Source organism: Mesocricetus auratus, unplaced genomic scaffold (genome assembly GCF_017639785.1).
Source record: "Mesocricetus auratus isolate SY011 unplaced genomic scaffold, BCM_Maur_2.0 Super-Scaffold_100024, whole genome shotgun sequence".
Classification (NCBI taxonomy): Eukaryota; Metazoa; Chordata; class Mammalia; order Rodentia; family Cricetidae; genus Mesocricetus; species Mesocricetus auratus.
In genome coordinates, this window is record NW_024429205.1 from 29,963,080 (window position 1) to 29,980,490 (window position 17,411).

The 17,411-nt window shown below is 43.1% G+C and overlaps 1 long non-coding RNA gene across 1 annotated transcript; it reads left to right on the plus strand.

The window, feature by feature from the left end:
* The first annotated feature begins 883 nt into the window (after window positions 1–883).
* On the plus strand, window positions 884–14,020 carry LOC121133858. Its single transcript, XR_005870872.1, has 3 exons — window positions 884–966; window positions 13,336–13,437; window positions 13,891–14,020. It is a non-coding gene; the product is annotated as an uncharacterized LOC121133858 (long non-coding RNA).
* Window positions 14,021–17,411: the final 3,391 nt, after the last annotated feature.

Genomic DNA, 17,411 nt, shown 5'->3' on the forward strand with positions numbered 1-17,411 from the left:
GCACCCGGTTATCTGTTCCTCGTGATCTCCCCTCAGCAGAATGTAAATGTCAAAAGGTCAGCACTTTTCTGTATGGAGTTCAATAATACAATAATTTCAGGATTTAGCATGTGCCCAGAGGGAGGCTTTGTTTTAAAGACATCCAAGTCGCATAGGGGAAACCTGAAGTGAGAATGCAAGGAGTTGCTTGGTGTACTGAGACTAGCCTTTAAGCCCAGCACTCGGCGGGAGGCAGAGGTAGGTGGATCGGTGTGGGTTCGAGGCCAGCCTGGTCTACAAATCTACATGTACTTACTTCAAGATGTCAAGAGATCATTAAAGGATTGGTAATTGAACTCCAAGAGTCCCTTCAACTAGGAATCTGACTTAAGTGCACAAGGGGAGAAGCCCCGGGATCACGGACTGTCGAGCTCAGCGGCCAGGTCAGGTTTCCACCTGGGTGAAGTTGTGGTTGCAGACAGAGAACGGCTCAAGGGAAATGGCTTCCCGGAGTGGCGGGAGGGGAAACCAGCGCAACTGAGGTCCGGGAGCTCTCGAGCCTGTGTCAGCGGTCCGCCAACATCTCTTAGGACAAAAGCAACGCCAGGCTCAGACGCGCGTGCGTTCGCACGCAGAGGTCCGCCGACCGGCGGCGCAAGCGCAGAGGCTCCCCTTGGCGCCACCCGGCGGTGCGAGGCAGCCTCTCCGCCAGAGCGGAGGTGACGCACGGGGCTGCGGCGGGAGCGTCCAGGCCAAGTAGACGAGTTCCGAGCGCATCGGACCTGGGGCAACCCGGGAGGGGGCGGGGAGGACGCCCGGCCATGACAGCGCCCCCTGCAGGTGGAAGGGGGCCCTGCTGGTCGGGACAAGACCACGTGGCTGACTCCATCGCGGCCGCAGTAACCTTAAGCCCGCTTGGGATCTAGCTAGTTCCTGTTCAAGAGTATCTACTGGTGTCCCCGAACAAAGTCCGAAGTCCTTAACCCGGTACTCATCGATTTGCATAATCGCGCCAGCTACTTATCGCTCCAAATGCTTCTCTCCCTCTTGCCTCCCGCGCACCCATCACTGATCCATGCACGTGCTGTTCCAAGTGTAACTTTTCTCCACCTCAGACCCCCTGGTACTCTAGGAACTCTCACCCAATCTGCGCCCCACCCCTTTTCCACCCCCAACGTAAATACCATTTCTCTGCAGCCCTAAGTCTCCATACAGGATTCCTGCCCGTGAACTTCGGGGTCTCACAGGTATTAAGCATAGCAGCTTCAACCGTTACAAAATGCATTGGGCTCCCAGTGAAGTATATCCAACTCGCATTCTTTACTTCATTCTTTGTTTCTCAATCCTTACCTTCAATTCCGCTGTTGCAAATAGTGTTCCCTCTGAAAACACACCGGAGAACACGCAGATTGAGGAGAGCAACCGAATGCCTGCCAGCTAACACTCATTCTGCATCCTTTTCCCTCCCTCCTCCCACTTTGCAAGGGTGGTAGGAAGCAGGGTAAGTTATTAATGAATTAATGAGTAATGAGTTAAATGAAATGATCAAAGGATCGTCAAGACACACAGGCCTGTTCTTTGCACTAGCTGTGCTTGTCATCATCCCGACAGAGCTGAAACTTCCGGCAAAATCTCCATTTGATTCAAGTAATTGATAGGTCTGCAAACTGACCGCCTCAGTGCAGCTTAATCAAATCCCCAACACGATTTTTGAACACGACAAACTAATTCTAAGCTGGGAATGAAAGAACATAAGGCCAATTTTCTTTAAGATAACAAGGCTTGTGTGTGTGTCCTTATGCCTGTGTAAACGGGATTTTTTTGTCGTATTATTTTTTGTGTGCATAGTGGGGGTAGGGTGTCTCGTGAAAGCCAATTTACCTCAAAACCACTATGTAGCTAAAGACGACACTGAACTTTTGATCTTCCTTCCTTCACCTGCCAATTCCTGGGATTGCAGTTGTCATTACCAGGGTTGAGTTTACTTATGTAAAGAGTAAAAAATTTAAATTCCAAAGGCTGACATTGATAGAGTATCAGCTAGTCTGAAGCTTTGTTCAGATTCACCAAAGTGTCCCAACAACATTTTTTATAGAGATTGTTTTGTTTGAACATTTTTTTACAGAGATTGTTTTGTTTTGTTTGCTGATAGGCATGTGTCACCACACACAAATGACTTTAACAAAGACTGTCTTCCCATTCATAAAGGTTATTTATTCATTATTATGGTGCTGGGAATTGAGCATTGCTACTTCCAACTTGTTTCTTCTTAATCTCCTTCAGACAAGTACTCTCCCACTAAGTTATAGCCTCAATTTTTATGTCTTTCAATAATGGTTTGCAGTTTCTGTAGTATAGCAGAGAAGCAGTGATCATTGTTGATAAACACACTTGTGAGTACTTTATTCCTTTTTAATTTTTTTTTTTTTTTTTTGGTTTTTCGAGACAGGGTTTCTCTGTGGCTTTGGAGGCTGTCCTGGAACTAGCTCTTGTAGACCAGGCTGGCCTCGAACTCACAGAGATCCACCTGCCTCTGCCTCCCAAGTGCTGGGATTAAAGGCGTGCGCCACCAACGCCCGGCTCCCCTTTTTAATTTCTAAGGATGCCAGGCTCATACATCCACTGGCTGGGATGGGATTTTATTTTTATTTTATTTCAAGTCATTTAAACTTTACCAGAAGATGGTTATTTTCAAATTTAAGCATGCAAATTTTGAGAATAGCAGTTATAAATGATATGTTTTGGCTCCTGTTGTCACCAAACCACCTATGCACATGTACAGATATTTTTAGGGAGTTTGACTTTCAACATGCAGATGTATAGTCATTATTTATGTAATTCAGCTATATGATCTTGTCTGACAGCTATCTAAGTATGATCTCAAGAAGACTTAGAATTCATTCTACTGAAATTGATTGCTAGACGGAAATACTGAACACTTCTTTGAATTCATGACAGGAAAACCTCTCTGCATATTTAAAATTAATAAAATGTTGAATATAGTAGGATGGGATTTCAAAATTACACTTTTACCTGGTTATTGCCAGATTAAGGGGGAAATACCTTTAAAAAGTAAGTGGATTGATGTGACCAGTTTATTTAAGTCTTTTCATTTGTTGCAGTAGTTTTGTTTAGTAGTGCTGTGGATTGAACCCAGGACTTCATTATGCTAGGCAATCATGTCACCAAATGAGCTAAATCCCCAGCTTCAATATTTTTGGGGGTTTTGTTTAATTATTTGTTTAAAATCTTTGGCTTTTCTGGAATGCGATAGTTTTATTTATACTCTAGTATGTGTGTGTGTGTGTGTGTGTGTGTGTGTGTGTGTGTGCGCGCGCGCGTGTGAAAGGAACAACTTTGTGTCATCATTTCTTTGCTTCCACCTTTATATGGGTTCCAGGTACCAGACTTGTGAAGCAAGTGCCTTTACCTTCTGAGTCCCTGTCACCACCCTTGCTATGATTTTTATAGCAACACTTAGACTTTGCCTCCAAACATTACATAAAGGTGGAGGGAAATTAGATCAAGAATCGAGAATACTCATAGATCTTTCTAACAGCTCTGCCTTGATTCTGATTGATAATGTATCCATTACTGATATAGAGAGCTGTTCAATCCAAAAAGTCATCTGAAGGGGTTGGAAAGATGGTTCAGTGCTTAAGAATGCAGAGTGCTTGCTGAGACCTGGAGAGATGACTGAGCAGTTATGAGCACTGGCTGATCTTACCCAGATTCTCTTCCCTGCACCACATGGCAGCTCACAGCCATCTGTAACTCCAGTCCCAGGGCAACCTTTGCCTTCTTCTGGTTTCCTTGGGTATTACTTGCAGGTGATGCACAGACATGCATGCAGTTAAAACACACACACACACACACACACACACACACACAAAGGCCAGGTGTGGTGGTGCACAACTTTCATCCCAGCACTCCTGAGGCAAACATGGGTGGATCTCTTTGAGTTCCATGCTAGCTAGGACTACATAGTAAGACCCTCCCTTAAAAAAAGTCAGCTATCAATCAAATGAATAAACCATTGATTCTGCAGCTAGCTAAGAACCATCCTACTTCTGCACAGTCCCCATTAGTGTTTTTTCACCTGCTCTCTCTTGTGATTCACTTCCAGAGTCTCACAGGACTACTGCTGTTTGGTGGGACCCAACCAAATCTTACACCCTAGCCACCAGAGTCTGAAAAGTGGAGGTTTGTTTTGTTTTAAAGCTTAGTCTTAGTGTTCTTTAATATGCAATTCCTGCCATGGCAATCTTTAGAATATCAAGAAAATTTTTCTTCTATTTCTGATTTTTTTGGTAAATACAACAAATATTTATTAGTAATTTTCTATTTTGAGGGGCATTGGTTTCTTACTTGTTTTGTGTTTGTTTATAAGCAGGGTCTTATGCAGTCAGGCTGCTCTTCAACTTGCTATGTAGCTAAGGGTGACCTAGAACTTCTGATCCTCCTGTCTCTACTGTACTGATATTACAGATATACTCCACCATCTCCAGTTTATGTGCTGAGGGGATCAAACCCACGGCTGTGAGGCAAACACTAACTGAGCTATACCCCAGTCCTATCTACATTCACCACTCCTAAGTGTACATTTTCAATGGTAATGATATTAAGTTAATCAGTCTCTATTCCTTCATCTTGGAAGTCATTATTTTTTCCATTTCTATGCATTTTTATTATGAGTGTTAATTGACATCATACAGCATAGTCATATGTTGCCTAACAATTGAGTTTTTTAAATTAAAAAAATCTCATTTATGATCAGGCATGGGGGTGCATACCTTTAACTCTTTAGGAAGACAGGTCTCTGAGAATTGGAAGTCAGACTGGTCTGCATTACCATGTTCCAGGCCAGTTAGGACTGCATAGTGAGAGCGTGTCTACAAAAGGTTCTAAATTATTATTAGTCTGTGTGAATATGTGTATATGTGTGTACACAGCACAGAGCACGTGTAGAAGTTAGAGGACAACTTTGTGGAGCCAATCTTCTCCCTCCATTTTATGAGGGCTCCAAAAATCAAATTCAGGTTGCTAGGGTTATGTGGCATCTACCCTCTGCTCAGCCCAGAGGTATGTTAGGCAATTTTGTCCTTATGCAAGCATTATGTACGGCTGCTATATGTGAATGTGATTAGTTCATTGCACTTAACAGTATTTTTTTTCAAGACAGTGTTTGTTTTCTCTGTGTGGCCTTGGAGCCTGTCCTGGAATCCACTCTGTAGACCATGCTGGCCTCGAACTCACAGAGATCCACCTACCTCTGCTTCCTGGGTGCTGAGATTAAAGGTCCGCACCACCACTACCCAGCTAAATATAATATTCTTTTTTCCTTTTTCCCTTTCTTTCTTTCTTTCTTTCTTTCTTTCTTTCTTTCTTTCTTTCTTTCTCTTTCTTCCTTTCTTTCTTTCTCCCTTTCTTCCTTCCTTCCTTCCTCCCTCCCTCCCTTTCTTTCTTTCTTTCTTTCTTTCTCTCTTTCTTTCTTAGACAGGGTTTCTCTGTGTAGCCCTGGCTGTCCTGGAACTCACTTTGTAAACCAGGCTGCTGCCTCTGCCTCTGGAGCACTGGCATTAAAGGCCTGCACCACCACTGCCCAGCTTAACATAATATTCTTTAAGTCAAGCTTCATTCAAGTTATAGCATATAACAGATATTCCTTATTTATTTTTTGTGTTTGGACAGGACTCAGAAGGGGAATCAGGAGGGTCAGTCTGGCCTCTGATACATGTAGAACTAGAGATCAGCTTGGACTATTTCTTTTTTCAAAATATACATATGTCCTTCTTTTGATCTATATGAAATTTGAGAGGAAAGCTGCTGAATTTTATGAAATGATTTTTCAGTATGCCTGAACATGGTATTTTTCTTTCATAATGCCATAACCATATTTTCCATCCCCTACACTTGACACAATTTCACTGCTTCTGGCTATGAGAATTATAATCCTCCTTGGCCTCCTGAATTTCTGAGAGTCCAGGCTTGTTCCCCCAGACAATGTCAAAGTATTCATTTGGAATCAGTCACCTGTATCATAGTATATGATAATTCTATGGAGCAAGGGTCTCCAGAGGGCCACATATGTTTGGAAGCAGCACCAAATGTGTGGGTGGTTTCTTTTGTAGCCAAACACTTGTGTGTTGATTTGCAGAGTGCCTTACCCACAATCATGATGTTCCTCATAGGAATTCTGATCCAGAAACTCACTTCAAAGAAATACAACAATGAACTCATTAAGCATTATAAGACCTAGAATTACTGGCCCTAAAATGTTCCCCCCAACCTTGAAGCAGTCAGAAAACATTTATAGAATGTTTCATTTTTAATGAAAATTTTCTTTTTCATTATTTGTGTGGGGGTGGGGTGTTGAACTGAGGGCCTTATGTTTGTTAGCCAAATTCTTAGCTCTATTCCAGGTATTTCTTATTTCTTCTTCTTCTTCTTCTTCTTCTTCTTCTTCTTCTTCTTCTTCTTCTTCTTCTTCTTCTTCTTCTTCTTCTTCTTCTTCTTCTCCTCCTTCTTCTCCTTCTTCTTCTTCTTCTTCTTCTTCTTCTTTTTTAAACATTTTAATTTTGAGATAGGGTCTCACTGAGTTGCCTATGTTGGCCTTCAACTCACCATAGGCCATAAAGACCTTGGCATGTGTTTTTCCTTCCTTGGCCTCCTGAATTGCTAAGAGTACAGGATTGTGCCTCAGAACCAGCCAGAGTAACCATTTGGAGACAGTCATAGATATCATATACTATAAGATAATTAATTGCATGGCTGGGGTTCCAGAGGGCTGTGTTGTTTAGAATCAGCTCCCAATAATTGCTCATAGCCAGAATTCATTCATAGGTAGACAGATCAAGGGGTGGGAATTGGAGCAGCTACTCACTGTTGCCCTCTAGAGAGCCACTAGCAAAAGCCTTTGCACCCCATTTCCATGCCTATATGCTTAGCTGGCTTGGAGCTTAGTTGCATGGGGGAGGCTGTTTCTATCAGAAAACATGCAAGGATTCTGATGAAATAGAAGAGTGCCACCCAGCCATTCTAGGCTACTCATACTTGAGTCAACAGACTAAAAATGAATTTACTCTGTTAGCTGGGATTATTGTACTCAAATATTGGGTTACATTACAATTCAATAGCACTTGGGCTCTTAGACCGCTCGGCCATGCTACCCGTATGTAGTTGGGCTCTTAAAGTGTGCCGTGTCCTGTGTTTAAGATTGTGCTGTTGTACTAGGTAAAGAACCCTGACCAACTGATGATAAAGAATGTACAGAATGGGTTGTAAAAAAAGGTAGTTGTTAAGTTGTTAAGTATGAGCTACACTCACATGGCCAGTCATAAAAGAGGACAGTGATTGTCATGAAGTTTGTCAATAATACATTTGTGTGTGTATGTGTGTGTGTGTGTGTATCTGTGTGTGTATGAGTGTCTGTATTACGTAAACACCTTTCTTTTCTCTCATTCCTTTATCATATAAGATCAGATGTACTGAATTTGTATCAGTAATTAAGTTTCTTAATTTTATATCATAGTATTTGTTTGAGACTATCAGAAGAATAACATGGCTCAGTGACTCTGCTCCCTCTTTCAAGAAAGAAAGCAAACAAAAATAGAACCCCACAAAATCAAGCCAGAAAATAGGGCTCTGACAGCTTTGTTCCTTGATCATGGGATGGTCTTTAACCTCATTGTGGAGCCTGAATAGACCTTATCCTGCCACTCTCCTTCATTAGAGTCTCAAGGCCTTTGACTATGGGTGTGTGCTACCATGTCCAATTTCTGTAGTTTTGTGAAAACTTTAAATTGTGAAATAGTAGCGCATTGCCTTGAATCCAATGTGCATGCCTCTGTGTACTTTGGACCTGCTTTAATTACAGGCTTCTCTATGTGTCATTGTCATGAAATCCAGCGAGTCAAAGGTGAGGCATGCTTTCCTCTGTGGGTTCCAAACCTGACACATCTGACTTGGGATTTTGGGCTAAAACTAGCATTTAAAGTAAAGTTGAGAACCTCTGGGGAATTCCAGCACCCTGGGAGAGAAAAGCTGCAGCCTCCAAAACAGAAATGCTGGGGTTCCCCCTTTAGAGCTGTACCCTCTTTCTGACTCTTTAACTCATTGCTGTGACAGTAACCAAAGTGCTGTGCCCAAATTCTGAACCCCAAAATCACCAAGAGGCCCATTTTGATGCAAAAGCAAAGAGTCTTTTATTGTAGTTGCTTAACTTAACCCCATTAACTCAGGTCTTTCATCCATTAACCTCACAGATGGCTGGAGAAAGACCCCGAAAAACACAAGGTGGGGATATTAAAGGGCAGCGTAAGGGGAGTGTCTAGGGGTATGAAACAGTCTTAGGATTGGTGTGCTTCCAGATTTGGAGGACCTGCCCTGTGTTGATTGGTCAACTGGTTGTTATGGCCCATAGGCCCTCCCAGGGCGGTTGCTATGCTCTGCATGTCACTGTTGTGCACTGTCCATAAAACACATCCCAGAGCTGTAAAGCACAGCCCCGCCAGCTAACTTCTGATTGGTTCCTTACCACGAGGAGGGCATCTGACCTCCTAGTGACCAGGATAGGAGCGGCAAGGTCATGCAAGTACACGGTAGCCTGTCATGGTTGCTAAAATGGTGGGGCTGGTCACTTCAAAAGGGCATTTTGGTAGCTTTGAGTAGGGATAGGGGCAAGAGGAAGACAGCATGGCTTGAGACATGGGATAGGATGCATCAAAACGTTTAGCCTATCACTGCATAATGTCAGCCTATCAGCTTTGCTAAGAAGTGATTCATAGAGTCCATTTGTCACATAATGGACTCTGAACCATTTGTTCCTTCCCACCTACCAGACTGCACAGGCCTTTCTATTACCTACTCTGCCCATCCAGCTGCCTCTGGGAAAGACTCCCCTGATGGGAGATGCCATTCTGTAAATCTGTCTCTTATTGGTTGTTGAATAAAGCACTGTTGGCCAATAGGGAAGCAAGATAGGTGGGACTAGGAGTTGAGGAGGATTCTGGGAAAGAGAGAGACACAGAGAGACACCATGTAGGCTGCCAGAGGAGTAAGAGGGCTGGACCCTTTTCTCCGGTAAGAGATTAGATTAGATTAGATTAACAATTATGGCTTAAATACTTAAGTCAGAGCTAGCCAGTAAGAAACCAAGCAAACGGCCAACCGCTTTATAACTAATATAGTGTCCTGTGTATTATTTGGGGGTTCAGACAGTGCGGCAGGGCCCAGGCGACTGTCAGGGGAAGACTACACTCTACACTTCCCTATGTCCTGCTTTCCAAGACCATCAGGTGCTTCACTATACTCTTATTTCTTTGGAGATTCTCATTTCACTGAATAAATATGAGCATGTCCTTGGTATTTATGTCTGTGTCATTGCCTTCCCTTCATTCGAGTGAGAGCTTTCCTGGGGGATTACCATTGGCTCTATGTGTCCTTCAAGACAGCTTCTTTTTTCTGGCTGAGGGAAGCTTTCTTCCTTCCTTCCTTCCTTCCTTCCTTCCTTCCTTCCTTTCTTTCTTTCTTTCTTTCTTTCTTTCTTTCTTTCTTTCTTTCTTTCTTTCTTTCTTTCTTTCTTCATCTCCTTTCTTCCTGAGACAGAGTCTTATTTTGTAACCTAGTCTGGCCTGAAACTCACAATGTAGCCCAGGCTGTCTCAAATTCCTGTTGATCCTCTTACTACAGTCTTCAGAGTGCTGGGAGTTCTACCTAGGGTGTCACCTGTTACTAGGGAAACTGGTGTTCCCTTTCAGGGTTCTTAGTCACGTTAATGAAAGAATTTAAGATTTGACCCTCAAGGAAGCTCAACTACATTTAAAAGAAAAACAACAGGGGAGGCAAGCTGGAAATCTTGGCAGTTGCCAAGAAGAGGGGGGTGGAAAACAGGACAAGAGACAGCCATGCTGCTTGGGTTAAGTGATGAAGGATAGGCACACAGTAGACAGTAGCTGCATGACAAAAAAGATAGATTGGAGAGCTTCGGAGAAAAAGTAAGGAAGCCCAAAGTGCCAGCAAAAGCATCCTTGGGCTCTGGCCAGTATCCAAAAGAGAGAGAAGAGAAGAAAAGGAAAAGTCAGAAACCTCAGGGTGGCTCTCAAGTGACAGTACCAGTGATGGCTTTCTGGGAAGGAAAAGTCCATTATCTCATTAGAGAAATACTTACTTCCCCAGTCTCTTTAGGATGGTTTAACATGAATCTATTTCCTGAGGGATGATCCTTTAGCCAAGTAACTGACTGGTCCAATTGGATTTACTGTGCTTTTGGTGTAGCTTGGAATATTATTACTCCACCCAGGACCAGAAGCAAATGGCTTTCCATTAATAGGCCTCACAGAGCCAGAAAAACACCTAGTTATGAGGAACTCTTCAATGAGATTCATGTAGAAACCTGTTAGGTGCTGTATGGGTAGGCTTTGAGGCACACCCCCCCCTTCTCTATTTACTTCTCTGAATGGTCCCAAAGCAAGAATGAAGGTTCTGCAAAGGGGAGAAGGCCAGGGCCTGCTATAACTGCATGGAGGCTGAGCATGGTACCCAACCCTAGGTATTGTTCCTGTAGCAGAGAAGTAGAGGCAAGAGGACTGCTGCAAGTCTGAAACAATCCTGGGTTACACAGTGAGTTCTAGACCTGCCTAAAGGGGAGAACTTGCCTCAAACAAACAAACAAATAAATAAATAAATAAAGTGTGCTGTGTTTCGTGAAGCTAAATGCTTGTATCTATACCTATCCCATCAATCATCTGTCTGTCTGTCTGCCTATCTAGCTATCAATGAGGCAGGGTCTTAGGTAGTTCATGCTGGCTTCAAACTCACTATGTGGCCAAAGGTGACTTTGAACTCCTGGCTCCTTCCTTCTATCTTCTGAGAGCCAGGATTATAGACACCGATCAACACACCCACCTAAGTTTTGTTGTAGTTTTGCTTTACTTTTACATTTTATCATTTATTTAGTGTGTGATGGGCCATGAAACACCTGTGGAGGCCAGAGTTAGTTCTCTTCCTTCTACCATATGGGTTCTAAGGGTCGAACTCAGGTTGTTAGACTTGGCAGCAAGCACCTTTACCTATTGAGTCACCTCACCAACCCTAGATGCTCTTTATAGAGCATGCATGGTAAAAGGACATGTATTTCATAACAGGGTCTCCCTTATTCTACTTTACAGCTACACAAAGAGTTGTGATTTTCCACCTAGCAAAAGTTCAAAAGAACTGAGTGAACCTATTTCTGCAGGGCACAGTGACCCCGAGTCCTCCATGGAGAGCAGAATGGTTGCAGTAATATTGATTAAAAAAAACACACTTGTCTTAGAATGTTGATCTTTCATATTATTTTTAAATCTATATTGCTAAGACAGGCAACTGTTTAGAAAAAGGACTGATACACTACTGTAAAACACTTTCCACTGGAAACGATGCCTCTCGGTTCCAAAATGATGATTTGGAAGCTGCAGCATGACTCAGCAATCTCAACACTTAGAGCTGAGGCAGCAGGATCACTATTACTTAAAAAATGAAAAAGCCTGGGCATGGTGATTCATACCGGCAACATCCCAACACACAGGAGGTTGAGGCAGGAAGGTTGCCATGATTCAAGGTCAAGCTGGGATACACAGTGAGTTTGAGGACAGTCTGGGCTACAGAGCAAAACTCTCTACCTTCTTTCTCCTAAAGCCTATAAAAAGCCAACTGTAGGAGCTGGGGGTAGGGCTCAGCAGTAGAGTGTTAGCCTAATGTGTGAGGCCTTAGGCTTGATGCTGAGCCCTGAAAAAGACAGATAGGGATCAAGGAATGAAGAAACGAAGGGAGGGAGGGAGGGAGGGAGGGAGGGAGGGAGGGAGGGAGGGAGGGAGGCAGACCTCTTGTACTGGTTGGTAGTGTGTGTCATACAAGCTAGAGTCATCAGAGGAAGGAGCCTCAGTTGAGGAAATGCCTCTATGAGATCCAGCTGTAAGTCATTTTCTCATTTAGTGATCAATGGGGAAGGGCCCAGGCCATGGTGGGTAGTGCCATTTCTGGACTGGTGGTCCTGGGTTCTTTAAGAAAGCAGGCTGAGCCAGTCATGGGAAGCAAACCAATAAGTTTCAACCCCCCCCCCCATCCCATAGCCTCTGGGTTAGCTCCTACTTCCAGGATCCTGCCCTGTTTAAATTTCTGTCCTAATTTCCTTCCTTTGGCGATGAACAGCAACGGGGAAGTAAATCCCAATAAATCCTTTCCTCCCCAGCTTGTTTTTTGGTCAGTGTATTTCATTGCAGCGATAGCAACCCTAACTAAGATACCACTATAGGATACAATTATTTCTTATCTAATAGCTCACAGTTTTGTAACCCTCTGCAATCAGGCCTGTAGAAAAGTTTAATTCAAGACCCTTATCTTAGCCAGGCATGGTGGCACACTCCTGTCATCCTAGCACTTGAGAGGTGGAGTCAGGAGGGTCAGGAGTCAAGGCAGTCCTTGATTACATAGTGAGTTTGAAAACAGCCCGGGCTGCACAAAACCTCGTCTAAAAAGTAGGACAGTTAGCGGAACACTTGCCTAGCCCTGGGTTCGCCCTAACGCTGCTGACGCTGAGTGGTGTGTGTGTGTGTGTGTGTGTGTGTGCATGCGCAAGTCCAGTACTTAGAAGGTGGAGGCAGAAGCCTTAGGAGTCCAAGGTTAGCCTCCAACACATACAGAGAGTTCAAGCCTAGGCTACATGAAACCATGTCTCAAAAAAATTAAGTAGAGAAAGGTTTGGTTTTTGCAATCAAAGGGGATAGTGTGGAAAAAGTCAAGCAAATTTGTTAACAGTAGAAACAGAGTGAACCATGTCAGTCCTGAGGTGTTCCCATGTGATCTCAGTGGCATTTCAGGGTGAGCCTGCCCACTGCAGGTCACTGGGTTCTAGGAGCAGATAGCAATGTGAACCCTGAATTGACTTAGAAAAAGCTAATGATTATTTCTACCACTATTATTCACTTGGGTTTTCTTTAAAAATTTAAAAACTGTGATATGAATAATACTGTTCCTGAGAATCTATCACCTAATTGTTAGGTCAGAATGTCCCCAAAGCTGGCATGGAAGCACTTGGGAGGTAGAGACAGGAAGATCTCTCTGAATTCCAAGTCAAGCTGGTCTACATATCCAGTTACAGGATAGCCAGAGTTACACGGAGAGACCTTGTTTAAAAAAAAAAAAAAAAAGAAGGTCCCAAATCCTCTAGGGTTAGATGAGACAAAAAAGCAAATTCTCAGACCCAACCGTTCTGAATCCAATGAACTTAAATAAAAATTTTTGAGACAGAGTCATGTAGCTCAGGCTGGGCTCACAAAGATGACCTGAACTTCTAACCCTCCTCCACTCTCCTTCCAGGTGTTGGGATTACAGGCATGCCTCACCACTGGGGACATAGTCCAAGGCTTTGTGCATACTAGGCAAGCAGTCTAACTGAGCTACAGCTCTACCCCCGTCCAGGTGAGTCTGATATCCACTGATACTTGAGAACCACTGGTTTAGATAGTCCTTGTGTGTTAGTTTTCTTGTCACCATGAGTAGATACCTGATGCAAACAATCTGAGGAAAGATATATTTTAGATCACGGTTTTAATGGATCGCGAAGCCATGGTATGGTTTGTAGTGGCCTGACAATGGTGAAGGGTCCTTATGTCTCTGTGAATCACAAAGCAGAAAGCCTTGATGGGGAAAGTCCTTCTGCATACATGTTTCTCTTATTGGTTAATGAATAAAGCACTCATAGGCTGATTGGCTAGGCAGGAAGTGACAAAGCTGGGCAGAATCAGAATATAAGCAGGAACAAACAGTAACTCACTCCTTTTCTCCTCTCCTCTCCTCCCCTCCCCTCCCCCTCCCCTTCCCTCCCCCTCCTCTCTTCTCCTCTCCTCGCCTCTCCTCTTCTCTCCTCTCCAGAGATGCTGAGCAGACTTGATATAGACCCCAATGGAGTAAGAGGCCCTGACCTTTCTCTGGTAAGATAAGACCATGTGGAAATACTTAGATTTATAGAAATGGGTTAATGATTAAGAATAAGAAATCTTAGCTAAAGTTCAATAATTCCATAATTAATATAGTGTCTGTGTGTTTCTTTGGGATGGAGAAGGGCGGCAGGACCTAGCTGGACCAGAGAAACATTCTCATTATAAAGCTCAGGCTGGAGTCAGAGGCAGCTAGCTCTTCAAGCCTGCTCCCATTTCTGCTGACTAGTTCATAATCCCAGTGGTTTCACAACTTTACAAGCCAACACCACCAGTAGGGGACCAGTGTAAGAACACGTGAGCCTTCAGGGGACACTTCAGATCTGTCTTAGTTCTATTGATAGGAAGAGGCACCATGACCAAGACAACTCTTATAAATGAAAGCATTTCATTGGGGGCTGGCTTACAGTTTCAGAGGCTTAGTCCATTATCATCATAGTGGGGGCAGCATGGTTGCAGGCAAGCATAGCTCTAGAGAAGTAGCTGAGGGAGAGAGGGAGGGAGAAGAGGGGTGATTCAGGGTTGACATAAGATGTCTCGCTAAGTTGTGGCTTAAGGTTAATTATTTAGACTCTGAGGTCAGATAATTGATCAGATAACTCAGAGATGGGGAAATGAGTTTTAACCACTAATTCATACAATTTTAAGTCTACATAATACCGCACATGCATTGCTACTTAAAATATCTCAGAACTTGTTAGCATAATTTAAGTAAAAAATTAATTTGTTAACACAATCATACATTATATTTTAAATTATATTTATGATCCAGGAACCATATCAAATCCTTTTTTATACATTTTATTTAAATTAGAAACAACCTTATTTTACATATCAATCCCAGTTCCCTGTCCCTCCCAATCTCCCATGGTACCCACCCACTACCCCATCCCATCTCCCATCCACTCCTGGGGGAGGGGTGAAGCCTCCTATGAGGGATCATCAAAGTCTGTCAAGTCATTTGGGGCAGGGCCTAGCCTCTCCCCTGTGTATCTAGGCTGAGAGTATCCCTCCATGGGAAATGGACCCCCCAAGACTGTTCCTGCATTAGGGGTACATCCTGGTTCCACTGCCAGAGGCCCCATAGACTGCCCAGTGCTGCTAGCTGACACCCACATTCAGGGGACCTGGTTTGGTCCTATGCTGGTTCCCCACCTGTCACACTGGGGTCTCTGAGTTCCCACTTGCTCAGGTCAGTTTTGCTGTGGGTTTTCCCACTGTGGTCTTGACCCCTTTGTTCGTCACTCCTCCCTCTCTGAAGCTGGATTGCAGGAGTTTGGCTCAGTGCTTAGCTGTGGGTCTCTGCTTCTGCTTCCATCAGCTACTGGATGAAGGCTCTAGGATGGCATTTAAGGTAGTCATCATTCTCATTATAGGGGAAGAGCATTTAAGGTAGCCTCTCCACTATTGCTTAGGGTCCTAGTTGGGGTCACCCTTGTAAATCTCTGTACAATTCCCAAGTGCCAGGTTTCTCTTTAAACCCATAGTGGCTCCTCTATTGATGAGTCTCTTTCCTTGCTCTCCTCTATTCCTCCCCCCACTCTGTCTTCCGGATCCCTCATGTTCTCCACCCCCTCCTCTTCTTCCCTCCTCCTCTCTCCCCTCTCCCATACTCCCCATTTGCTCAGGAGCTCTTGTCCCTTTCTGCTTCACTGGGGGACTGTGTATGTCTCTCCTTCAGTCTCCTTGTTTCCTAGCTTTTCTGGAGGTGTGGATTGTAGGCTGGTAATCCTTTTCTCTATGTCTAATATCCATATATGAGTGAGTACATACCGTGTTTGTCTTTCTGTGACTGGGTTACCTCACTTAGAATGGTTTCTTCTAGTTCCATCCATTTGCCTGCAAATTTCAAGATTCCATTGGTTTTTTTCTCATTGTGTAAATGTACCACATTTTCTGTATCCATTCTTCAGTTGAGAGGCATCTAGGTTGTTTATAAGTTCTGGCTATTACAAATAATGCTGCTATGAACATAGTGGAACAGACATCCTTGTTGTATGAATGTGCATCTTTTGGGTATATGCCTAAGAGTGGAATTGCTGGATCCTGAGGTAGACTGATTCCCATTTTCCAGAGAAACTGCCATACTGATTTCCAAAGTGGCTGTACAAGTTTGCACTCCCACCAGCAGTGATTCCTCTTTCTCCATATCCTCTCCAGCAAAGGTTGTCATTGGTGTTTTTGATTTTAGCCATTCTGACAGGAGTAAGATGGTATCTCAGAGTTGTTTTGATTTGCTTTTCCCTGATGGCTAAGGATGTTGAGCAATTTCTTAAGTGTCTTTCAGCCATTTTAGATTCCTCTATTGAGAATTCCCTATTTAGTTCTGTATCCCACTTTTTAATTGGATTATTTGTTTTGATGACTTGCTTCTTGAGTTCTTTGTATATTTTGAAAATCAGTCCTGTGTCAGATGTGGGGTTGGAGAAGATCTTTTCCCATTCTGTGGGCTGCCTTTTTGTCTTGTTGACTGTGTCCTTTGCCTTACAGAAGCTTCTCAGTTTGAGGAGGTCCCATGTATTAATTGTTGATCTCACTGTCTGTGCTACTGGTCTTATGTTCAAGAAGTGGTTTCCCGTAGTTTGTTCAAGGGTACCACCTACTTTTTCTTCTAAGGCGTTCAGTGTGGCTGGATTTATGTTGAAGTCTTTAATCCATTTGAACCTAAGTTTTGTGCATGGCAATAGACATGGATCTATCTGCAGTCTTCTACATGTCAGCCTCCAGTTATGCCAGCACCATTTGTTGAAGATGCTTTCTTTTTTCCATTGTATAGTTTTAGCTTCTTTGTCAAAAATCAGGTGTTTGTAGGTGTGTGGGTTAATATCAGGGTCTTCAATTAAACTCCATTGGTCTACCTGTCTATTTTTGTGCCAATACCAAGCTGTTTTCATTACTATAGCTCTATAGTAGATGCCTCCTGAAGTTCCTTTATTGTGCAGAGTTCTTTTGGATATCTTGGGTCTTTTGTTTTTTCACATAAAATTTCTTTTTTTAATGATGCAAAGTTCTTGTCATACAGGTCTTTTACTTGTTTGGTTAGAGTTACCCCAAGATATTTCATGTTTGTGGCTATTGTAAAGGGTTATATTTCTGTTTTCTTTCTCAGTCCCTTTATTATCTACATATAGTAGGGCTACTGACGTTTTTGAGTTAATCTTGTATCCTTCCATTTTTCAATTAATTTGCAAAATCCCTATATGCTTTTATTATCTCATACAGCTAAGTAAATTGGGATATAGATATTTTTAGTAGCCTATTTGAGGTCACACAGAGAGGCAGTGGCTCTGTAATCCATATTCTTATGCACCATATTCAAACACCTTTCTAAATTTGTGCTCATAAATACAGTTCACTAAGGAGTCTTCTCTGTGATTAATTCACTATTCTTTGTCATTCTAGGAAGAAAATTAAGTAGTGCTGTACTGTGGCAGGAGCCCTGGAATCTTGGTCTGT